Source organism: Moschus berezovskii, chromosome 4, assembly GCF_049115385.1.
Source record: "Moschus berezovskii isolate FMDL1 chromosome 4, NW_MosBer_1.0, whole genome shotgun sequence".
In the NCBI taxonomy this organism is placed as follows: Eukaryota; Metazoa; Chordata; class Mammalia; order Artiodactyla; family Moschidae; genus Moschus; species Moschus berezovskii.
Genome location: NC_142463.1, coordinates 92,798,188 through 92,824,580, shown reverse-complemented (window position 1 = coordinate 92,824,580; position 26,393 = coordinate 92,798,188). Strand labels below are relative to the sequence as shown.

The 26,393-nt window shown below is 42.3% G+C and overlaps 1 long non-coding RNA gene across 1 annotated transcript; it reads left to right on the top strand.

Annotated features, from left to right (window-relative positions):
• Positions 1–3,440: 3,440 nt before the first annotated feature.
• Positions 3,441–26,074, top strand: LOC129540510 (uncharacterized). Its single transcript, XR_008682670.2, has 7 exons — positions 3,441–6,166; positions 6,742–6,820; positions 19,309–19,451; positions 19,554–19,601; positions 21,700–23,257; positions 23,889–24,037; positions 25,299–26,074. It is a non-coding gene; the product is annotated as an uncharacterized LOC129540510 (long non-coding RNA).
• Positions 26,075–26,393: the final 319 nt, after the last annotated feature.

Below are 26,393 nucleotides of genomic sequence, written 5' to 3'. Positions count from 1 at the left end.
TGTTGCTTTGCATAAAAGAAGGCCTAAATTATGTGATTATACTGAAAAAAGTCAAACAAATAGAAGAAAGAATAGTAAAATGAACCCCATAGTCACCCAAATTAAACAATGATCAAGGTTGTCATATTTGCTCCCTCTCTTTCCTTTTATTCCTGTATCAATATCCTAACCTGGCTGGTTCCTGTGTCTTTCTGACCTGACTCTTTAGTTCCTGTTAGCTTCCTTGCTTTCCAGCACAGCAAAATGTCCAGACTCCTCTTAATTTCCTGCCACAGGTCTGAAATCAGCCTATCTTTCAAGGTGCTCTGTTTCCTTTCAATGGGTGAAAAATTATTTTAAGAAATAAAGGTTAAGCTAACAGTCAATTTTATATAGAAGCAATTCCTGGACCACTGCGGGGGCTACCATCTTGAGACTTGTGGGGAAGATATTAAAAGCAGCATTAAGTAAATGAAAATATGTAAGCGGTCTAAAAATGAATCTGCTTTTTAAAACAAAACAGATCTGTCAGCATTAAAATCTTGCCCTAGTAGGCAAATAGATGGGGAAACAGTGACAGACTTCATTTTCTTGGGCTCTAAAATCACTACAGATGGTGACTGTAGCCTTGAAATTAAAAGATGCTTGCTTCTTGGAAGAAAAGCTATGACAAACCTAGACAGTGTATTAAACACAGGTCCATCTAGTTGAAGCTATGGTTTTTCCAGTAGTCACATATGGATGTGAGAGTTGGCCTACAAAGGAAGCTGAGCGCCAAAGAATTGATGCTTTGGAATTGTGTTGGAGAAGACTCTTGAGAGTCCCTTGGACTGCAAGGAGATCCAACCAGTCCATCCTAAAGGAAGTCAGTCCTGGGTGTTCATTGGAAGGACTGATGCTGAAGCTGAAACTCCAATACTTTGGCCACCTGATGGGAAGAGCTGACTCTTTGGAAAAGACCCTGATGCTGGGAAAGATGAAAGGCAGGAGGAGAAGGGGATGACAGAGAATGAGATAGTTGGGTGGCATCACCGACTCAAAAGACACGAGTCTGAACAAGCTCCGGTGAAGGATGGGGAAGCCTGGTGTGCTGCAGTCCGTGCGGTCTCAAAGAGTCTGACATGACTGAGCAACTGAACAACCACCACCCAGTAGGTAACCCTTCTCCTGAGTATCCTTCTTCAACTTAGGAGATATTCAGGTTCTTTGTGAATATTTTAAGTAAAAATTTCCAGCCAGTTCTTACTGGATAGAACTTAGCCTCTTCTATAATATCACCTTCATTTCATTTTCATACATCTTAGCAAGATGTTAAGTAATAAATAACACCTTCTCCTTTCTGCTTGAGGGACATTTTTGTCCTGTAGTCTAAGCTTAAACAAAGTAGCACTGCTCCCTTCACACCATGGGAGCCAAGATTTTTCTAACCTTTAAAGCAGCGATTCTTAATTTTTTTCTCCCCACTGCACATGAGAAATACTGAACATGTGTGTGTTTAAATAATACCTAAACCATAAGAAGTGTTTACTGAGTACAACAGCACTATTCTCAGTCCTTCCATGCATTAACTCTTCAATTCTGGCAACAACCCTATGAAGTAGGTTTTTAAATTTTTCCCAAGGGGCACTAGTGGTAAAGAATTCGCCTGCCAATGCGGGAGACATAAGAGATGTGGATTGGGATCTCTGGGTTGGGAAGATCCCATGGAGTAGGAATGGTAACCTACTCCAGTATTCCTGCCTAGAACATTCTATGGACAGAGGCGTCCGGTGGGCTACAGTCTATGGGGTTGCAAAGAGTTGGACACGACTGAGACGGTTTCTACTACTCTACTATAGTTGATGTACTCATTTTTATAGATAAAGACCGGAGAAGGCAATGGCACCCCACTCCAGTACTCTTGCCTGGAAAATCCCATGGTCAGAGGAGCCTGGTAGGCTGCAGTCCATGGGGTCGCAAAGAGTCGGACACGACTGAGCGACTTCACTTTCACTTTTCACTTTCATGCATTGGAGAAGGAAATGGCAACCCACACCAGTGTTCTTGCCTGGAGAATCCCAGGGACGGGGGAGCCTGGTGGGCTGCCGTCTATGGGGTCGCACAGAGTCGGACACGACTGAAGCGACTTAGCAGCAGCAGCAGCATAGATAAAGACACCAAAGAGTACAGGGGAATAAGTAAGGATCCCAAGACCGTTCAGCCATCATGTGATGGAGCCAGAATTTGAACTCAGGCAATCTAGTAACAAACTCACTCAGGTTCCCCCCATCCCCCACCACCTCCCTAAACAAATAGAAAATTCCCAAACTTCAAAACCACCACTGGAAAGAAATTACTCTGTTCCAGGGTGAAGTACCAGCGCTTCCCTGGTGGCTAAGTGGTAAAGAGTCCGCCTGCCAATGCAGGAGACACGGGTTCAATCCCTGAGCCGGGAAGATCCCACATGCCTTGAGGGATAACTAAGCCCATGAGCCAGAACTGTTGGGCCTCTGCTCTAAATAGCTTGGCGACCACAACTACTGAAGCCCACGTGCCCTAGAGCCCATGATCCACAACAAGAAAAGCCACCACAATGAGAAACCCTCACACTACAGCTAGAAAGTAGCCCCCACTCTTCACAACTAGAGAAAATCCCTGTGCAGCAACAAAGACCCATCATAGTAAAAAAAAAAAAAAGTGAGGTACTAGAGCTCCTCACTTTATAAACAAGAAAGCAAGGTGCCCACTGTTACCATTATACTGTTCTGGCTAACCCCATAATAACATGATCAGTTGGCCACTGTATTGTTACCCAGGTGGCACAGTGGTAAAGAAACCACCTGCCAATGCAAGAGATGTAGGTGCGATCCCTGGGTTGGGGAGATCCTCTGAAGAAGGAAATGGCAACCCCCTCTCCAGTATTCTTGCCTGAGAAATCCCATGGACAGAGGAACCTGGCAGGCTACAGTCCATGGGATCACAAAGAGTCTGACACAACTAGCATACAACAAACACACACACAGTTGTTACCCAGGAAAGAACCAAACATGTATTTATTTGGGGGCACTTTTCTCCTTGTATTACACGAGCTCCATTTAGGCAAGGACCATTATCTTCATCTTTGGAGCTCAAACATTCCTGGCACACAGGAAGGAAATATATAATTTTTGAATTAAAGTTAAGAGCTCTGGCTTTTTTTCTTAAATGCCTATTGCACCCATGATATCTATGTATAGGTAACTATATTTTGTCTAAATCCAGACACTTCTGAAAGTGAAAGAGGGTCCTAGAATTAATTATACTGGAACAACAACAACAAAACCAAAGCCTTCTTATTTGAGCAGTTTTGCTGCATAAACCAGCAAAACTAATCAAATAAGCAGAGTCCCAGGGCAGGGTAATTTATGAAGTTAGTGTACTATATTTGAGAAGAAAAAAGGCTATTTTGTAGTGTAAATTTGTCAGACAGAACTGTAGTTCTTTCCTCTTTACCTGTTTTTATGGCCCATTGGTGGAAACTTGTCCTGTCATCTTTTTAAGTCCCTTATTTATGCTGCTGTTCTATTCCAAACAACGTAAGTATCTGCAGATATCTGCTAATACACTTAGTCTTTGTTCTCAGTTGAAGTTTTAAAATAAACTATAAATTCAATGGATATGTTCATAATCAAACTCTAGGAGCACTTACATATAATTAGTATTTTTAAGGTTAAGCTAAGTTCACCCATATATGTTAGGGGTGGAAAAACTTGATGGGCAATTCAGAGAAGTCTTTATTCTTCCTTTTTTTTTTTTTTAAGGTATTCATTTTTCAGTCTTTGTGACCAGAAAAATCAGTATTTATGGTTTCTATGAACTTTTCTCATATTCCAGCAGTGGTGGTGAAAATCTGGTTGTCCATATTCCCATAAATGATTTAGCTTTCCTGCTTTGTCAACTCAGCCTTTTACGTCTCCTGTGAGCTAGAGCAAGAATATAATATCATTTGCAGTGTTATTTGCAAACATAAAAGGAAATGTCGGTATATGGCTCATAGACACCACTTACGTTCTATTGTAGACAAGGAAGCCAGAAACATAATCATAGTAGTTATAGATTAAAATGGTTTGCCTGTTGTTCCATAAAACACTTGTTTTCATTTACCCCTCCAAGTCTGTGCAATTCAGCCCAGCTACTGTGAAGCAGAAAATATTATCAATTAGAGCCCCAGCATGTTAGTCCTGAATCACAGGGCTTCAGTACCCTGGTGTGTTATGATACCCAAAGCTACACCCTACTTCCCGCCCCAGCACACATATCACAGCAGGACTAGATGTGTTCAAAGGCTAGATGTGTACTGAAAATTAATAGAGAGCAAAACTGAAAAGGTTAAAAGTTAAGGAACAAGATTCTCAGAAGGTAAAAATCGGGAAATTCAGAACAATAGGAATAAATAATTGACATATGACCCACCACTCTTGTCCCCTTTTAGGACAGGAAGACCTCCACCCTTAAATGGGCAAAATTGGGAGTGACTAACAGGTCAATTAGTACCTCACAGCAAACTCAGTATGTCTAAAATTGAATTCATTTTCTCCTTTCTCTCTCACCCAACTCCAGCTTCTTGATCAATGATGAGATCACTGGAAAGGCTAGACATTAAAGTCATTTTAACTGAAGACCAAGCCTTTTTCAGGGTTTCCCAGGTGGCTCAGTGGTAAAGAATGTGCCTGCCAGTGCAGGAGATATAAGTTTGATCCCTGGGTTGGGAAGATCCCCTGGAGAAGGAAATGGCAACCCATTCCAATATTCTTGCCTGAGAAATCCCATGAACAGAGGAGCCTGGGAGCTACAGTCCACAGGGTCACAAAGAGTCAGAAAGGACTTAGCAACTAAAACAAAAACAAGTCTTTCATATGCATAGCAATTCATCAACAAGTGCTATGGGTGGGTTTTTTGCTTTGAAATATTTATTGTATCTAAAGTTTATTTCTCATTTCCATTGCCTCATTCTTGTCCAGCCTTCTCTGATTCATCCACAGACCATTAGAACAGCTTTCCAGCTGGTCCCTCCATCAGCAAGTGATCCTCCATTTCTAATTCATCCTACGTACTTTGTAAGTGGCACTCTTCCCAAAATACCACTTTCATTATCCTCGTCTAGGGAGGTTCAGCAGCTCCATCATTTCAGGTCAAGATTCCCCTCCATCCTCCTCAGTCTTACTCCTTTGGTTCTAAGTATTCTCCTATTTCTTTGATCTGGTCAAGTTCTTCTCTACACAAGCCCACAAACCACAATCTCTCCCAGCAGTTCCTCAGGCACATCCTTTTTTTCCCCTCTGCCATCAAAATTCAGCAAGTTCAAGACCTACCTCTAACCCTTTCTGTCTCTGAAGTATGCTGTTTGGCCAACATTGGCCTCATTTTGTCCTCAGGCAAAGAACTGCTGTCATTGTGGGTGGTTGATTCAACCTTGAACAGGAAAGGCAGAAGGAAGATTGTAGTGCTTCAGGGTAATTCCTCAGTCCTATGTCCTCTTTTTAAAAAATGTGACCTTGCATTAGTTACTTAACCTCTCTCAGCCCCAGTTTGTTAATCTATAAAGTGGGAATAATAATAGGAGCCACCTTATGGAGGCCTTGAGGGATTAAATGAGACAATCCAAATGAAGTGGTCATCTTAATATGGGAAGTGTCCAGTAAATGCTAGAGGTTGTTCCTCTTCATGCAGCATTTGTGGAGTCCAGGCTCAAGGGCCCTGCCTCCAGGAGTTCACAATCTAGTAGAAAAGAAAGACTCTGTGTGTGTTTGTATATGTGTAACCACAGGGCAAGAGAGGTGGAGTCGGGAATGACAAGGTAACTAAGGAATCCAGAGGAAAAGTCACGTCATGTTAACGAATGAAAGTCTATGTGGTTGTTTTGGAAAGTATTGAGTTTGACATCAACTGCACCATGTTTTGCTTTGCCCCTCCAGATCGGTTTTTTTTTGGCTGCACCACTCGGCATATGGGATACCAGTTCTCTCACCAGGGATCGAACTTGTGCCCCCTTGCAGAGGAGGCACAGAGTCCTAACCACAGGACCGCTGGGGAATTCCCCCTGCAGATCTGCTTTTCGTCTTCCCCTACTCTGCCCTGGTTCTCCTGGAGTACAGATCTGAAGAACAACATCCACAGCCTGCCATTTCCTCTAGCTTTAGAGTTTGGCCAATGTGGAATTGAGCAGGAGGTAGGAAGGATGGGGGAGAGTAAGGTCTGGATATTTACTTCTCTAGTTTGTTTGTTGTTGTTTTTTTTTTTAACCAATAAGACCACTTTGAGCTGCTTGCATCCCTGGGTGAAAGTGTTAGTCGCTCAGTTGTGTCCAGTTCTTTGTGACCCCATGGACTGTAGCTCCCTAGGCTCTTCTGTCCATGGAATTCTCCAGGCAAGAATACTAGAGTGGGTTGCCATTCCCTTCTCCAGGAGATCTTGACCCAGGGATCGAACCTGGGTCTCTTGCATTGTAGGCAGATTCTTTACCGTTTTAACCATCAGGAAAGCCAATTACTATTCTCTCAAGGCAGTCTGCTCTCCACCATTATTCTAGGTTTTAAAAACTGCTCCATCTCCTCACCCCTAGGGATTTAGAGCCAGTGAAAGCCCAGCTCTCACTAGCTCCCTACAGTTCCTCTGCCCCCAAACCTTTGTAAATAGTGTCTTGGTAAATAATCCCTCCTGGAATTATCCCAATTTGCATATGCCATCTGTTTCCTGTTGAGACCCTAAGTGGTATACCATGTTGATCTGGCTATGTGATTTCAGGTCTAGAATCTGGAAGAGATGTTTCTAAATTGAAGCTGGCGGAGGGAACAGGATCGCTGACTGAGAGGGAGTAGATGAGGTAAGGAGCATTAGAGGAAGAACCTGGGGTGACCTCCATGTACTCCAGACAGTGGGAGAAAGAACCAGTTTCAAGTGTGAAAGTAATAATAGCTCCCTTTTCTTATGACCCTGATGATCCTTAACAACACCTTTCCAGAAGGATGTAGAAATGCAGTAAACCTATTGACAGAACAATCATTTTAAAACATTAGGGTGCCTGATAGCTTGGACTTGCAAAAAGATTTTGAGTTTAGTATGCATACTTATTTGTATAGGAACTTCACTTTTCACATTATTTTTTAATAGGTAAGATATTTACATGATTCAAAAATAAAGAAGGTTCAATACTGAGCCTCTTTCCCATCCATCCCCCTTCACCTTGTTTCTCATGAGTGCGTGCTAAGTCACTTCAGTTGTGTCCGATTCTCTGTGACCCTTGGACTATAGCCCACGAGGCTCCTCCGTCCATGGGATTCTCCAGGCAAGAATACTGGAGTGGATTGCCATTTCCTTCTCCAGGGGATCTTCCTGACCCAGGGATTGAACCTGCATCTGTTAAGTCTCCTGCAGGCTGGTGGGTTCCTTACCACTAGCACCACCTGGGAAGCCAGCCCCCTGCTTTCTCCAGGTCACTTTTTATTAGCTGTTTATCTCTTCTTTCTGTTTCTTAATGTAAATATAAGCTAATATAACTATACAATATATTCCTATATTTCCTCTGTCCTATACAAAAGGTATTATACTAGATGCACTATATCTTTTTTTTTTTTTTTAATTAGTTTAGAGAAGGAAATGGCAACCCACTCCAGTGTTCTTGCCTGGAGAATCCTAGGGACGGGGGAGCCTGGTGGGCTGCCGTCTATGGGGTCACACAGAGTTGGACACGACTGAAGCGACTCAGCAGCAGAGACATAGGACATCTCTAAACTCTCCTCTGAAGTGTTTCTTCATGTTTTTTATAACTGCATAAAATTCCATAGAGCAGAAGCAGCATCATTTACCCACTGGGATGCAGGGGAGCTTTGATGAGTCTGCCTTCCAGCCGCGAGTTAAGTCCCTCATTACAGCTCTGAAACCTTTCTCTTCCTCACAAACACCCAGTGTCCGACCACTGGCTTCTCTTCAGGACTTTTTACCTCTCAGTAGAGAAAGTTGAGGCCTCCAGAAGGAGCCTCCTCAGTCTCCTGTTGTTGCTGTTCAGTCATTAAGTGGTGTCCAATTCTTTGCGACCCCATGGACTGCAGCACACCAGGCTTCCCTGTCCTGCACCATCTCCAGCAGATAATTCCTGTTATCGAATTTTAATACCCACCTACATCTACACGGAGCGCCTTCTCCCTTCATGCTGCAATCGGAGACTTTTCACTTCCTGTTTAATGCCGATTCTTTCATATGTGATAAGGACCCCATCTACCTCCTTTCAGTTTTTTCACAGCCTTCTGCTGCTACTGACCATAGTTCCTCTCATATTTTAACCTTCTCCCTCACAATACAACTGCCTCCATCACTGCCCCCACCTCCGGTTACTGCCCTATCATTCTGTTCTTCTTGAACCAAACTTCCTGGGAGATCTGTCCACAAAGTTTCAATTTCCCTGCTTGTTACTCATTCCCCAGTCTGTCTCAGCCCAATTCCACGCCCATCAAACCACCCTCAGGTCACTCAACAAATGTTTCAGGCTTGGCTGACTTCACAGCAACACTTGACACTCCTCTCTGATCCTCTCCCTTTTGGAAATACTCCCTTTTAATGACACTACACTTTCTGGATCTCTTCTTACATGATTACTTCTATGTGGGAGGAATGATTCTGAGGCCATAGTTAGGTGCTCAAGAAATAGGGCCCAAGCAGGATGAGGTAAGCGAGACATCCAGACGCACTCACTCAGGTGCAAAATTTAAAGGTGTGATAAATAACTCCATAAATAAGAAATAACATTTAATGCAAGATTTTTTAAAAATTCAATTAATGCCCAAGAATCCACACTGAACAAAATAAAAAAATTTTAACTAAGGCCAGTGCTATGCCGATTCAGATTGGAGCCTGAGGCAAAAGAAAAAATGAATGCCTCTATCAACATGCTATTATGTAGTTTGTAACAATTAGGGCTTCCCTGGTGGCTCAGAGGTTAAAGCGTCTGCCTCTAATGCGGGAGACCCGGGTTCGATCCCTGGGTCGGGAAGAGCCCCTGGAGAAGGAAATGGTAACCCACTCCAGTATTCTTGCCTGGAGAATTCCATGGATGGAGAAGCCCGTAGGCTACAGTCCACGGGGTCGCAAAGAGTTGGACACGACGGAACGGAATGGAACAATTAGTTTGTTCCCTGAACATTAGAATGTTGTAAAAGTATTGAAAGTTTGAAAAGTAAATGTAGTAACATATTTTTAAGTTTAAATATGTTCATACCAAAAAAGAAATGATTATGTGGATGAATACAGAGCCTCTTATACAGAGTGAAGTAAGCCAGAAAAACAAATATCATATATAAATGTCATATAGTAACACACTCTAGCAAGATGATACTGATGAACCTATATACAGGGCAGCAATGGAGACACAGACATAGTGAACAGACATGTGGACAAAGGGTGGGTGGGGACGAGAGAGTTGGACTAATGGAAACATATGCACTAACGTATGTAAATTAGATAGCCAGTGGGAATTTACCGTATGACTCAGGGAGTTCAACCCCATGCTCTGTGACAACCTAGAGAGTGGGATAGGGTGGGAGGTGGGAGGGAGGCTCTAGAGGGAGGGGACCTATGTATATCTATGGCTGATCCATATTGATGTATGGCAGAAACACAGTAATTATCCTTCAATTAAAAATAAAGAAAAAAAATAAATGCAAATATTCCCCCTTCAAAAGAATTGATTATGATTTGACTTCAAGTTAATTAAAACTCATTTAAGATTGTCAACTGGTCAAAAGAAATTTTAAAACATGGCAATTCTGTTATCTCATTTGAAAAGTAAGGTAATCGAAGGAGTTCAGTTCAAAAATATTATTGGCAAGTTTGCTTCCTTTAAAGCTAAGGGTGCTTTGGCATAGCAAAGGAAACCATAAACAACATTAAAAGACAACTCTCAGAATGCGAGAAAATAACGGCAAATGAAACAACTGACAAAGGATTAATCTTCAAAACATACAACCAGCTCATGCAGCTCAACACCAGAAAAACAAACAACCCAAAGCAAAAATGGGCGGAAGACATAAAGAGACTTTCTCCAAAGAAGAGAGACAGATGGTCAACAAACACATGAATACATACTCAACATAGCTCACTATTAGAGAACTGAAAATTAAAACTTCAGTGAGGTATCATCTCACACCAGTCAGAATGGCCATCATCGAAAAAATCTACAAACAATAAATGCTGGAGAGGATGTGGAGAAAGGGAACCCTCTTGCACTGTTGATGGGAATTCAAATTGACACAGTCACTAAGGAGAACAGTATGGAGATTCCTTAAGTAACAAGGAATAGAACTACCCCCATATGACCCAACAATCCCACTACTAAGCACATACCCTAAGAAAAAAAAATTGAAAGAGACACATGTACCCCAATGTTCATTGCAGCATTTTTACAATAGCTAGAACATGGAAGAAGGCAATGGCAAGCCACTCCAGTACTCTTGCCTAGAAAATCCCATGGATGGAGGAGCCTGGTAGGATGCAGTCCATGGGGTCGCTAAGGGTCGGACACGACTGAGCGACTTCACTTTCACTTTTCACTTTCACACATTGGAGAAGGAAATGGCAACCCACTCCAGTGTTCTTGCCTGGAGAATCCCAGGGACGGGGGAGCCTGGTGGGCTTCCGTCTATGGGGTCACACAGAGTCGGACACGACTGAAGTGACTTAGCAGCAGCAGCAGCAGCAGAACATGGAAGAAACCTAGATGTCTGTGGACAGATGAATGGATACAGAAACCGTGATACATATATACAATGGAATAGTATTCAGTTATAAAAAAAGAACACATTTGTGTCAGTCCTAATGAGGTAGATGAACCTAGAGCCAGTATACAGAGTAAAGTAAGTCAGAAAGAGAAAGACAAATACTGCATATGGAATCTAGAAAGATAGTACTGATTGTAAGGTCGCGGAAACGGGTGTCTCAAGCTGTAAGGAAATAACCCAGACACCAAGGGAAAGGAACAGGCTTTATTGGCAGTGCGCTCCCGGGCAGAACCCACTGACCGCAAGAATGGCCACGAGGAGTTCTGCCCCGAACAAAGGCAGGGTGCGATTTTTATGCCTTCGGGGCAGGAAGTGGTATCATATAACCTGGACAGGCCTAAGATAAGGTAAAGCTCGGGAATGCGAGATTGTGAGTGGTCAGCTAGACCGGGTTGGTCACTCTGGAGGTCAGGAAGGGGGGGTAGATCTCGGCAGAGGGTTATTATGTCAGAAATTCCTCAGCGGTTTGGCGGGACTTTTTTCCTCCAGCGGGGGATGGAGAGGGGAAGAAGGAGACAAGATAGCCACCGGGAAGGGGAAGCCAAGAAGGCCACCAGGGTCCGACCTTACATTCTGACCCTTATGATAGAATAAGGGGCGACGTAGTCGTCTCTGGCTGCTTCCTGCTGAACTGGGGCGTCGTGGGAAGGGGTCATGGTTGGACTCTGGTGTTCCCAGGGGCCCAGGGTCTTTAGGCAGGAGTCTGGAATTGGCGGTCATCATCATTTTCTGTCTGTTGGCATTTCAGGTCATCTTTTGCAGCTGTTGGTATGTGGGCTGAAGAGCAATGTGAGTAAAGTGACGTATTGCAGCTCGAATGGCATGAGGCCTGTCTTGGAGTGGGGAGTCGTTCAGATGTGTGTGAGTGTTGCCGGCAGAAGGTGACTTGTTTCAGCATTGTCTAGGGGTTGGTCAGGGAATATTCTTGTCATACTATCATTTGGAGATTTGTTGCATCCTGGAAGAAACAAACTTAACAAGAAAGTTAAGGGTACGTGGCCCAAAGATTAATAGAAGTAGAAAAGCTGCTCAGGGGCTATCAGGAGAACCAGGACCAGACATTGGTTTATGATGTTAATGTTTTTCTAGGTACAAGAAGATGCAAGAATTTGGGCTCATAAAATCTTTACCTGAAGACATCTGACTATCTGAAGGCTGGTTCTTCTGGGTTTTTCCCAGAGCACAGAGTGCCTTATTTCTGATTTCCACCCTGAATTCCCTTCAGGGGGTGTTGAAAGTCAGCAGCTTGCAGTGGTCATGATGTAGTCTCTGTAGAGGCATCTGGCAAGTACCAACTTCTAGTCAGCAGGGTCCCTTCATAGCCACATATTTGACCATGTTTGGGGGCCATTTCATGGCCATTGTGTCCCGCAGTGCTGGGAAGGCTCATTCCCAGGTCTAGGGAAGATTCCATGGATGGGCAACTCAGTGTGCTAAGATTGGACCAGGCCTTGCAAGTAGCAAAAGTCTCTGGACCACTGTCTTACTAGCCTCTTGGTCCAGGAAAATATTCCCTCTTGTTGCTTCTTCCCATATCTAGAGTTACATTATTACAGTCATTGATCTCATATGGAATTGCATATCAGCATTATATCACAGGCTCAGTCACACATTTGTTAAAGTAAGAAATAATCTTCTGACTTTCCATTAAACCTTCTTTACTGAACATATATATCTTACTTCTCGTAAGTGGGGACCTCGGTGTCCCATATTGTGGGGTCTATAAAGGAAGATTCAGAGGCATAAAGGAGGAGTAGAGGTAGGGTTGAGGAGTAAAGGTGTGAGAAGGGTAGAGGTATGGTGGCTTTGAGCTTAGTTAGAATGCCTCGTCCTAATAGCTGAGTGGGACATGAAAGAAGTGTTAGGAAGGAGTGGGTGAATAGGTGATGGTCGAGCTGACAAGGCTGTAGTCCAGTCTGTAGGGGGTGTGAGGGCTTGCCATCTATACCTATCACTGAGATCTGGGAAGGAGTCAGAGTGCCCCCGTAAGAGGGAAGAACCTTGGGAGAGGTATTTTTCATCTCCTCCAGCAGGAACTAACAGGCGAATCCATGGGAGGAGGTGTTTTTGGAAGGGGTGGATAGAGAGAAGGAACGGATGGGGGTCTCTGATCTGTTTTTGTTGGAGAGGGGGATCGAGGAGCGAGAGTAGCGATTACAGGACGTTCTGGTGGAATTGGAGAGGTAGGAGGTGTTAGAGGAGGAGGAGTTGCAGCCTCCTCAGTGGCGGGGCCACTGGAGGAGGAGGAGGAGGAGGGGCCACCAGGTCTTCCGGAGGGACTGTGAAAGTAGAACTCTCATCAGCGGGTTGCCGCGTTTGAGCTCGGATGTTATCGGAATAGAGAGAGCTTGGAGTTGTCGAGGAAACAATTACTGAGGGGGTGGCGAGGGGCAGAGTTTTTCTCCGTCTGTTTGGACAGATGTTTTAGCTGGCGGCGAAGGGCCAGAAGGGGAAAGGGAAGGAAGGATTTGGGAGGAGGGGAAAGAAAGGATAGGGGGAGGGGCGGGAGCACAGCAGCCAAAAAGCCTGTACATAGGGTACCTCAGACCATTTTCCTGTCCTTTGACAGTAATTATCTAAATCACGGAGGATTCAGATTAGATATTAAAATAGAAAGGATTTAGATATTAAAATAGAAAGGATATTAAAATAGAAAGTTCCCGCTGAGGGTCATTTTGAGCCATTATCAAGAGAATATTGGCGCCAGGCCTCAGAACGAGAAAAATCAATTGTTTGCGTCGTATATCGTTTGAGAGACGCAGAGTTTTAAGGTTGGCCAAAAGACAATCTAGAGGAGTTGACCAACCCCGGTCAGGCTTGGAGGCAGTTGTCCCCATTGGTGAGCGACAGAGGATAGGCTTAGGGGTAGATCAACCAGGCGTCCCCAGGAGATCTGTCACCCCAGCGGAGGAGGCTAACCACAGCTGAAATGGACGTCTCCGAGATCGACTGGTGCCCAGGAAGCAGGACCTGGCCTGCAGAGGAGGCTATCGCAGCTGAGGTGGAGGTCTCTGACTCAACTGGTGCCGGAGGAGGGAGCCAGACACAGCGCTGTGATTTTCGTGACGGGCCTGGCCCGCAAGGACTGGACTCCCGTGGATTACTCACCAAGGGGGAGGGCTACTCCAGGATTTAGCCTAGGGAACTTACCCCGTCTCCTGTCGGACGGTTGAACAGTCTCAACGAGATGGTGGATCAACCCAGGGTGTGGGCCGGGCCCGAGGGAGCCGCAAGCCCCATGGCCAGCGGGGGAGGGCTCTCACCTCGAGCCCCATGTTGGGCGCCAAAGGTAAGGTCGCGGAAACGGGCGTCTCAAGCTGTAAGGAAATAACCCAGACACCAAGGGAAAGGAACAGGCTTTATTGGCAGTGCGCTCCCGGGCAGAACCCACTGACCGCAAGAATGGCCACGAGGAGTTCTGCCCCGAACAAAGGCAGGGTGCGATTTTTATGCCTTCGGGGCAGGAAGTGGTATCATATAACTTGGACAGGCCTAAGATAAGGTAAAGCTCGGGAATGCGAGATTGTGAGTGGTCAGCTAGACCGGGTTGGTCACTCTGGAGGTCAGGAAGAGGGGGTAGATCTCAGCAGAGGGTTATTATGTCAGAAATTCCTCAGCGGTTTGGTGGGACTTTTTCCCTCCGGCGGAGGATGGAGAGGGGAAGAAGGAGACAAGATAGCCACCGGGAAGGGGAAGCCAAGAAGGCCACCAGGGTCCGACCTTACACTGATGAACCTATTTGCAGAGCAGCAATGGAAATGCAGAGATAGAGAACAGACTTGTGGACATAATGGGGGAAGGAGAGGGTGGGACAAATTGCAAGAATAGCACGGAAACATATATTACCATATGTAGAATAGATAGCCAGTGGGAATTTGCTGTGTGACACAGTGAGCTCAGCCCAGCGTTCTGTGACAACCTAGAGGGGTGGGGAGAGTGATGGGAGGCGGGTGACATGTTTACACAAGGCTGATTCATGTTGATGCATGGCAGAAACCAACACAGTATCGTACAGCAATTATCTTCCAATTAAAAAACTAAACAAAAAACAGAAAACAATTCACAAAGTAGTACTCAGAGGCAGAAAGAAGGCCGTGCTGTGCCTGGGTTCAGTCAGGGCCTGTCTGCCATGTTTGTTGAATGTTACCAAATGATCTTTCTACATCTCTTGAAATGACTGCATAATTTTTCTTGTTTATTCTATAAATATAATGAGTTATATTGATTGAATTTTGAACATTGAATCAAACTTGCATCATCAAAGGGCACATCATTTTTCCCTTTGTCTCATATTCCAGTAGGGCACATCAGGGAACTCTCAAGAAATATCACATTTTATTCTCCTTTTAAACCGAAGTTCAGACATTTTCCCCCCTATCCCACCAGCCTGGTGAAAATTTTAAACTTAATAATTTTTGGAGTTTCCCATCAGAGAACTGGGCAAAGATCTGGAAGCATTTATATCCCTAGTGTATGGGAGAGAACCTTCTGCTCAGTGGCCATCAATTCTCGTTCCCTCCAAAACATGCTTCCGCAGGTCCACCAGTGTCTGCAGGATCACAGGTTCTGCTGCATCTCAGGTCTCTGAAAGGTCGTGGGACTTTTGCTAAGGTTGGGTGCTTAAGACTTCAATTCAAGACCCTTCAGGCCTCTCTCCTCATGGTTTATCTTTGCCTTCTGTACCTTTACCAAAAACTGCAAGATGCTTTAACTTTAGGATCCTTTTACCTTAGGCCCTGCCAAGATGCCTGAAACCAGGAATAATAACCCAGGCTATCAGTTTAAAATGGAAGGAAAGGGGAAAATAATAGTGAAAACAATTCCAGACAATCCTGCCACATCAGCCTCATTTGCAGGCTCATCTTCCTCCATCCCCTGGTCCTCCAGAGCAGGAGTCCTGCAGGCCTCACTCCACGGTCGCTCCCAGGTAATCTCATTCATGTCCCTGGCAGAGATTCCATCCATAAGCTTCAGTTCAGTTCAGTCGCTCAGTCATGTCCGACTCTCCGCGACCCCATGAATCACAGCACGCCAGGCCTCCCTGTCCATCACCAACTCCCAGAGTTCACTCAAACTCTTGTCCATCGAGTCGGTGATATCATCCAGCTATCTCATTCTCCGTCGTCCCCGTCTCCTCCCGCCCGCAACCTTTCCCAGCATCAGAGTCTTTTCCAGCGAGTCAACTCGTCGCATGAGGTGGCCAAAGTATTGGAGTTTCAGCTTCAGCATCAGTCCTTCCAATGAACACCCAGGATTGATCTCCTTTAGAATGGACTGGTTGGCTCTCCTTGCAGTCCAAGGGACTCTCAAGAGTCTTCTCCAGCACCACAGTTCAAAAGCATCAATTCTTCGGCGATCAGCTTTCTTCACAGTCCAACTCTCACATCCATACATGACCACGGGAAAAACCATAGCCTTGACTAGACGGACCTTTGTTGGCAAAGTAATGTCTCTGCTTTTTAATATACTATCTAGGTTGGTCATAACTTTCCTTCCAAGGAGTAAGCGTCTTTTAATTTCATGGCTGCAATCAGCATCCACAGTGATCCATAAGCCTATGACTCCCTAATTTGTTTCTCTGGCCCAGACCTCTGACTGAGCCCCAAAACAGTATGTGCAGCTACTCAATACCTCCACCTGGATAGATCTCAATGATGGCAAACTAAATATACGCAGTGTCACACTCACAGTCTTCTCCCTCCAATCCAGTCCTTTCACAGCACAGAGTAGTCACCCTAGATTCCTCCTGCTGCCTTGCCTCCCATTTTGCATCATCTTTGAATCCTGTCCACTTTCTCTCCCACAAAGCTCTCAAATTCTAAATAGCTCCATTTCCAGACTTCCTTGGTGGTCCATTAGTTAAGAATCTGCCTGCCAGTGCGGGGAATATGGGCTCGATCCCTGGTCCAGGAAGAGTCCGCAGAATCTTTGGCAGAGCAAGTAAGCCCAGGCGCTACAACTACTGAGCCCAAGTGCTCTGAGCCCTTGCTCAGCAGCAAGAGAAGCCACCACAATGAGAAGCCCGTGCACCACAACTAGGGAATAGCTCTCTCACCGCAAGTAGAGAAAAGCCCACGTGTAGTGACGAAGACCCAGCACAGCCAAATAAAATATGTAATTCAAAAAAAAGCGCCATTTCTGCTGCTTCCACTCCACCTCAGCCTCGTGTCTTGCCTATTGTTAAAACTTCCTCGTTGCTCTTCCCTGCACCCTCCTGGGCCTCCTCCAATCTCATCTCCATGAATTCACCTCACAACAGTCTTCTGAAATACATAGCTGTTAACATGTCACCTTCTGGCTTAATCTCTGCAAGACTTTCTGTTCTCCTGGAAATACACCAACCTGGGTGACGGGCCTGCTTGATCTGGCCTCCGCGCCCCTCTCACCCATGGCTCACCTTGCTCCATCTTCTTCCCCTCGACTCCCTGAGCCCCAGCCACACAAGCTGTTCTTCCCTATGCACCCGCACCCGTTTCTCCTTTTTGTCATTACATACTCGTTTGCATGATTATGTGATTAACGTCTGATGTTCCCTCTAGTCTCTCTGCTCCATGAGAACAGAGTCTATGTGTCCCCAAGGCCTCACATAGAGCCTGCGACATTATGTCTAAATGCTTGGGGGAAAATCATTGAATATATCGCATTATTTCTCTGAGAGTAAAACCCTTCAAAGCTTAGAAGTACATTTGTAAGGAATTTTTTAATAATAATGGAGAATTGTAGTGTTCCAGACACAGCTTTTAAGTGCTTTACATGTATTAACTCAGTTAATCCTCACTGTAAGCCTAGAAGGTAAATGCTATTTTTATCCCCATTTTAAAGATACTGAAACTGAAGCACAGAGTGGTCAGATAACTCGCTCATGATCTCATAGCTAATACGCAGTGGAGCTAAGACTCTAATCCCCAAATTTTGCACTGGGCCTTGCGTCTATTTGGCAAATATTACTGAGCAAACTACCAGGCACCATGACAGGAATGAGCTAGAACATCTTTAATAGAAGGATGTATAGAAAAGAAAGAGATTAATCTCTGCTAAAGTGTAAGAGACATTATGGAGAGTATATACCCCATCTTACATAACCCTCTCAAAAACAGAACAAGCTAGGCATAATTATTCCCATTTTATAGATAAGGAAGAGGAAACAGAAAGTTTGCACAACTGGTCAAAAATCACATAAGCAGTAGAAGGCATACCTGGAATTCAAAGTCAAGTTTGCACAGCGCTAAAGCTAGTGCCCTTCCCAGAGCGTGAGGTTGCCTGTAGAGAAAGCTGCTTGAGATTGCGCCCACAAACTCATCAAAGGGATTTATCTACTGGTTCAATGATCCACAGATGTGAGCATGCATAAGAATCACCTGGAAAACTTGTTGAACTCATGGATTCCCAGGTTTCACCATTAGAGATTCTAAAGTGGGGTAGAAACATTTAACCTGCAGGCTTTTTTTTTTTTTTTAATTAAAAAGCACTCCAGGTGATTATGATATAGATGATTCTAGTCTGGTGGCCCCAAAACTTTTGCATTAAAGAGAATCACCTGAATGAGTTAATAAACACCAGATTGCTGGACTCCACTCCTAGAATTTCTGATTCAGAAGATCTGGTGCAGCCTGAGATTTTTCATTTCTAGCAAGTTCCTTGGTGATGCAGAGACAAGCTTTTGTACTCCACTAACTGTCCTAGAACAAGACTCTGCAAGACACTTCACTGGTTTTATTTAATTCATGATTCCATCACTTTTAAAGAAATTTCCAAAATACACAAGGCTCCACTCTGCCATCCCTCAACATACTCCTCTTGAGAACTGCAGAAAAGAGCAAAGTTGGGAACTTGGGAGAAAATTTATCTTGGGATGAAATCCTTTGGCAGCTTTAGATGGAGAAGTTCCTACTTTCAAAGTAACATGACCTTTGACCCATGTACAAAATGCCAAAAGAATTATATATCTCTAAGTAGGACTGATTCCAGATAAATAATAGAGCAATATTTCCATTTTTAAACCTGTTCTGTGTTTGTGTGTATATTCAATAAAATATAATTTTTATTTAAAGTTGTTTAGCTTTTAGGAACCTTGGAGGAAAGTGTCAGACATATCCAATTTAATAAAGGGGTATATTTTAAATTAAAATAAAAAATAGAAATAAAGATTTAATCTTGTTCCACTGGTAAAATCATCTTAAGTTACCTAATGCTGTCCAAAATTCAGAAACATAATTCATGTGTGTGTGTGTGAGAGAGAGAGTATGTGCACAAGTATGAGTGTGCTAACTTTGCCTGAGTTCATGGTCCAAACTCAGTAGAGTGCACAGAATAAGCAAAAAGCATAAAAGATGAAGATTCCATGATCCAGGGCCCATTTACGTGATGAATTTTTGATATGTTAGGTAATCTTTTCAGCATATGTGATCTATGAAGAGATTTTCCATAAAGCTATTTGGTAAATGAGTTTCTGAAGAAATATACTTCCAGATTTCAGTATCTTCAGAAATAATTCCATCCTTTCATCTTTTTGCGTTTAGAAAATGATTTATGTTCCTTCCAGGTATCCGTGAGGAGGGCTGTCAACATTCCATCCTGGAAAACCTTTACTAAGATCGATGTTTCCACAAAGCCTCCTGTTTTGACCCTCCCATTCCTCATTCCAAAACAATGGACTCACATCACCCAGAATTCCACTTTTCTGTGGTAATGAAACTCAGACATCTGATTTACCTTTCTAACTCGCGAATAGCTTTATGCTTGAAAATCAACTCATCCTCATTTATTTTCCCTTTCTATTACTTTCAGCTTAAATACACATAAAGAACTCTTCTTTCCTATAGCTGTCCACAGGAAGTAAGTATTTTAAAATTATTGAATCAAATGTCTTGGTGTGTAGGGAATTACGTTTTTGCAGACTCTTGATGATTAAGGTTTCTGAGAATGTCAGTAGCCATTAGAGGTTTTTTTCTTTTCCCTACTAAAATAGACCCAACTTCAGGAAAATGTGAGAGAAGTATAAGGCTGGGCTAACTTGACTTTTACACACAGGCAACGTGGCAGAGGACAGAGCTATCAAGCAGACTGTGTGAGTTCAAATTCTGGTTCCTATAGTTACTTGTCATGTAAACTTGTATAGGTTACTTTACTTCTTTGTGTCTTGTCTGTAAAATGAGATTCTAAAAGCACCCACCACAAGGGGTTACTCTGAGGAGTAAAAGATTCTTGGAACAATGCCCTGAACATAATGAATGCTCAATAAGTGTTAGTGGTGCTTGTGTTGTTATCACTGATATTAAAATTTTCATACCATGTTAGCACAGAAATGAGAAGCAATTTGATTTAAAAGGGATAAGTATCAATCATGGCTTGGTTCCTGAAAAATGTCACTAACACTTGTTTAAAGGAAAACAAGATACTTATTAGTTTGACTCCAAATTAAAATGAGAAAGTTTCTTTCTGTCGGAAGCTACTTTAAAAATAATTTTTATTTGTTTATTTATTTATGGCTATTCTGTGTGGCATGTGGGATCTTAGTTTTCTGACCAGAGATCAATCAAACCTGTGCCCCCTTCCATGGAAGAGTCCTGACCACTGGACCACCAGGGAATTTCCTAAAGCTACTTCTTAATGTTAAGAAAGCATTAAATGTTATAAAATGTATAATAAACACAATATAACTAAAAAATATTCCTTCAGCTTCAAAAGTGAGGGGATATAGGTGTACCTACGACTAATTCATGTTGAGGTTTGACAGAAAACAACAAAATTCTGTAAAGCAATTATCCTTCAAAAAATAAATTAATAAAAAAGAATAACAAAAAAAATTCCTTCAAAAAAAAAGCTTAGAGTTTAGTTATGATGAGAAGCCATTACATTACTACCTTGAGACATTTGCTGAGAGGGAAGTACAATTATATAATCAAGTTTAATGAATGCATATTCATTTATTTATATTGCAACTTATTCTAGAAAGAAGTAGAAGCTGCTGTAATGAGTGAATCATAAGAGAAACATAAAGACAAGAAAATCTTCTAACGTAGTAGGCTAGCTTTCAATGCATATAGAATACGTTGTGAAAAAAAATGTTGCAAAGGAATACAAATAAAAAATAGAAAATGCTCCTTCTATGTTTTTATTGCTGGCCCCACATTTCCTTTCTTGAAGAATCAAAATTTCATTTGAATCTTTCCCATCCCTCATTCCCCATATTCAGTTGGTGGCCATGACTTCTTAGTTTTGCCTTTGCAGTATTTCTTGGATCCACATCTTTTCTTTATTTCTACTGCCAAGCCCTAGTTCATGATCTCTTTAATATTAATAGTTTCCTATTCATCTCTTTGCCTCAGCCTCTCTCCTCTCCATCCTCTTTCCCTTTACTGCTACCACTATAACTCATCCAATACAATGCTACTGCCGCTGCTAAGTCGCTTCAGTCGCGTCCGACTCTGTGCGACGCTATGGACTGCAACCTACCAGGCTCCTCCATCCATGGGAGTTTCCAGGCGAGAGTACTGGAGTGGGGTGCCATTGCCTTCTCCTACTGAATTAATTTTTCTAAAGCATTAATACATCTCTGGTTTTGTCATTTGCTTATTAAAAACCTTCCATGGCTTCTCACTGCTTTCTGTTTTTGATACATTTTTATTTGTACCTCTTCTTTGTAATGTTTTCTTTCTTATAATAAATTTTATATACATTTGAGCTTCTTTACTAGATAGTAAATTCCTTTCATCATTTCTCCTCCCCCGACATCTAGCATATTGTCTTAAGTTATCAGTAAATGTTGGGGGAAAAAAGAGTAAATAAAACCTGAGTAAAAAAATTTATCTTGTTTATTTGCATTTCTAATTTCTATAACTATATCTTTGTAATGACATAATTTGATGAAGACAAAGATAGATAAAAATTACCAAATTAAGAAAATGTAACTAATCTAAGATCTTAATTACAGATCTGCAAGATGGTCACATAATTCCTTTAAATTGAACAGAACACATTTTCATCTTGTTGCCTGCTATGTAAGTTGTGCCAACCCAAATATTACTCAAAAGTTAAGGAAAGGCAGTAGAATGGAAAAAAACAACAACCAGTAATTGAAAATAAAAACACTTTGAAAGATGGCTTGAGGCTAGAGATCCTAATGAAAATGATAAGCCAGAAAGCCTTTACACGTAAGGTAGCAAGCTATTTAGTAAGTTGGATGCCTCTGAGAAAATTTATTAATACTTGACCAATGAAAGAGAGTAATTCATTTATGCAGACAAACAGCATTCTTGGCTTGTGCATTTACATGTTGTGTGACCCCAGAGTATGATTATATGAAGATGAATTTTTAGCTTGTGTACAATTTGCATTGTAGCATGTTCAATCTCAGAAGAAAATCCATCTGAGGATTTCATCAGATGCTAAAAAGAGCTTAGAAGAATAAGCAATCGTTTTAATAATAGCTCAGGTAAGGTAAAGATAACCATCTCTTAGTATCTATAATCATTACAAGGATTAAGGTTTGTGTCTTTCCGTAAGATGGTAATACCCACAGCTACTTCTAGGCATTACAATTGTTGCTATATAAATTTCTGAAATATTTCTCTTCGTGGTATCCTAAAAATTTATTGAGTTGAATTTGAATGAAAGATAGGAGCAATATTACACTCAAATTTTTCATATAAGGAATGTATTTGCGAAACAAACCCCCTTCTCCCCATGAATGTGGGCTAGATTTAATGACTTGCTTCCAAAGAATAGAGTAGGGAAAGGGGAAAATAGTAACGTTACAGTGGACCAACTCAGCAAGCATCATCCTAACCAAGCGATGAAGATTAACACCTTCAGAGATGCCGTAAGGATCACTGAAGAACACTTCACCTCTGTGGGATTCTTTCCCAAAACCTGTATCTCCGGTTTCATCATTTTAAAAGGTCAGATGAAGCCAAACTGAGGGGCACCCTACAGAATGCCTGGCCAAAACTCCCCAAACCATCAAGATTAGAAAACAAGGAAAGACTGAGAAACTTTCATAATGAAAAGGGACGGTGGATACATGCGAGCTAAGTGCAATGTATTCCCTGGATTGGATCCTCAATCAGAAAGAAGACTCTGACAGAAACCTGGTGTAATCCAAACAAAGTCTAGAGTTCAGTCAATAGTAACGTGCTAACATTGGTTTTTTAGATTTAACAAATGCACTGCGGAAATGGAAGGTGTTAACAGAAAGGGAAGCCGGGTGAAGGGTACGACAACTTTGTAGTATCTTTGAAACTTTTCTGTAAATATTAGATTTGCAAAATAAAGAGTTTATTTTTTTAAATCTCGGTTCTTCTGCCACTGACACACAGCAGACAAATTCAAGTCACTCTCTGCCATTGCCGTCTTGTGCTGTATTATATCCAGGAGCACTGGTTAATGATGCCATTTGGTGAAATGGACAAGAACGTGTATAGGAAAAAGCAGTTTTAAGACAGGACACAGAAATCTTGAAGAAAATCGAAAGCTTTGGAAACAGTGTCAAGGTAATACAAATTCATTCCACTGTATTGTGATTCCATTTAAATACAAGAAATTTCTATGTTTATGCTTTTCTCAGGAAAAGTTATATCCTCTTATCACAGTGTAAAGTCTTAAACTACTATTACCCTCTGGGGAGAGCTATGTTTTGTTGGATAGTGATAACAAGGTTGCAGCCTACATGTACCCTCTGAAAGAATATCTGAGCATTTCAAGTTTTTTATTTTGCTTTGTTTTTGAGTAGAATTTGGCTGCTGACTTCTTTTAAATGTGAGCAAAGGAGATGCCATTTTAAAAGCTGATATAATCTTAAAACTGAAGATCAGAAGAATAGGTCATAGCATTCTCCATCCCATCCTTGTTTCCTCGGTGATGGATTGTCCTTGCTGAATATTCATGATACCATGACTAACTATTCTTGAATGTTTACAAGAATATAATTTTATTACTGCCTTTGGGAGGCTAGTTTACATTCTTATTGTAAAATTTCTTCTTGATTAATTTTAATAGTCTTATAAGTGAATTTTGCTCATTATTACCAGTTTACCTTTTACCACTACTCTTAATAGATTTTAATCCTTGTCATACATTTGCAAACACTACTATCATGGGTTAACCTATATTTTTCTTTCAAAGGGAAAATTTCAAGAACTACTGTGTTTTCTGCATATGTATCAAGAAGAATGCTTTTGTATCAAATCCATTACTGAAAGATTCATTCATCACTGTGCTGAGATAATTACAGATACCTCCTGAAATTCACAAACTCATTGAGTTTGCACTAGGTAAAGTGTTGCAATAACAAGCCTTATTTTCCTGTGGATTCAAGTAACAAATGTTACCTGATTCTCAGTAGAGATACAGTGAAGAAGCAACGTCTCTTTGGACCAGGACAAGCAGTGACAATCAGAAGTACAGAATGTCAGGACATCAGGATTCCTTAGAGCCTGACCCCCCAAAGAGGGAATGATTCTGAAAGACAGGCTGTTTGTTTTCCAAAGGCTTTCTTCTTATCTGATACTCCCTGTCCTCAAGCATAAAGGGACCTTGGTGAGAGGGAGAAAAGACTTCTGAGGAACAGGACAAGGGGGAAAAAGCTCACCATCCCTCCTTCGTTTTCCTCCCTCCCTCCCTCCCCTGTCACCTGGGCAACAGGGCAAGGCTCCATCAGAAAGTTGGCCTCAAAGACTTGAACTCATCGGTGTTGCTGGCTCTGCTCTTTAGTATGGGCTCTAGAACAACACCTGCTGTGCCTGGTGCAGAGCATGGCAATATTTACCTTGCAGGCAAGAAGAACTTTAGAACTTCTGTTCAGTTGTTGAAATACCAAATAGCTGCTATCTCCAAAAAGATATGCCTGATTTTCCTTACATTAAGACTCATTCGTGTCACCTTAAAAAGCAGCTTTCCACGTGGATATATTTCCTTACATGCAAAACATTCCTGCTTCTAAGAGAGCAGCTCTGCTTCACTGTAGTATTCCTTGATTTGTATTTGATGCAGGCCCTGGTTCTTCATGGGTTCCATGTTTGTCTTTCTTTTATAGGTAACTTTGCTTATATTGGTGGTGATTTTGTTTCTGCTCTCTCTCTGCATTTGGCAAGGAAGCCCACCAGAATGGACGCTATGAAGAACGGAGACAATTTCTTACTTACAAATATTTCATATCTCCAGAGTCTAACACAGTGCTTGATACATAAAATCTATTTCATTCCTATTAATTAAAATATACAGAAAGTCATTTTCATATCCCTTTCTTTCTATAGATGTCTGTCACTGCAGTATGCACCAGAATTCAGGGTTCATACATTGGACAATTTTGTGATGTCCAGGGTTCTACATCACTAATAGGTTCTGAGCAAATTTACCAAGTGTCTGTCCTGTTGGTTCAACACGGGTTCTCACAAATGACCTGATTCTACAGCAAATATCTGTTACCTCGTGGTGTCTGTTATCTACTGACCTGTTTCTCTAGGGGCCACTCCTTTTCTAACTTCTCATGTTATTGAAGTGTTTAGTGGCTTCTATTTCTGGACTCATTTGCAGGAGAAGTGGAACAACTTAGAAAACCTAAAGCAGACTCCAGAGAGTTGAAAGCAGACTGGTGAATGACATCATAACTCCAGTGAAGGGATTCAACAAAGGTAGGACCTAGACCAGCCGAAATTGTGGAGCAGCCATCTAATCATGTCCACCATCTATCTCGAGAGGAAGGAATTTCGTGGATACAAATAAAGTAGTTGGAACCCTATGGCAAGTGAGTTGCAAACTTCTCTGTTAACTAAATTATTCCGCATTGACGGGACCCCCTTCCCAGTTCTAACGTATCCTTTTAACAATCTTGGTGGCTTTGATGCTGCTGTTTCACTAATGCGGGCACACACCTCCCCATCCTTATCTCTTTCCACCAAATCACCCATTAATAGCTCAGCATTGTCTCAGTCTAGATTCCCTTCACTTGCCCCTTCTCCCTCACCCCCAACACCTTTGACTATGTTGTTTGAAAACAACATTATACTGTGGGAAAATGTATTCCATCTTAAGATTCCAGGGCCTCCCTTGTAATTCTCTCTGGACCCTGTTCCTTTCCCTAACTCCTGTTGACTCAGTGGGCTGGGGGCAGTGTCTGCTCCCCATTTTCTTTCCTAAGCCACTGTTCCTCCAACTTGTGTCTCCATTGTCTCCACAATGGCCCTACTATGCTCAGTATTTCAAAGGCCCAAGAGCAACTCCCAATCTTTCATATCCTTTCCTACTGCACCACACTCAGGAACTCATTTCTTTCTCCAAATTATTTTTATGCATGCCAACTAGTCACCTTGATGCCAGTCTCTCGTTCTCCTACTTTGAACCCATTGTTCACTCCACATATGACTTATTTAATGTAAAAGTCAATTTGATCTAGAAAGGAAAAGAGGAAAAAAGAAGAAGAAATAAAAAGAAGGGGGAGGGGAGGAAAGGGAGTGGGGAAGAGAAGAATAAGGAGAAGGAGGAGGAGAAGGCAAAACCAAAGGTTTGTTTCTTACTGGTGTAAGCTCAGACTCCTCAGCCTGACATCCAAAATTGCCTATAATGTAATCAGAACATTTAACTGGAGTTACCATTCAGTGTTCTCCCCTTCAACTAGTACAGACTACATTC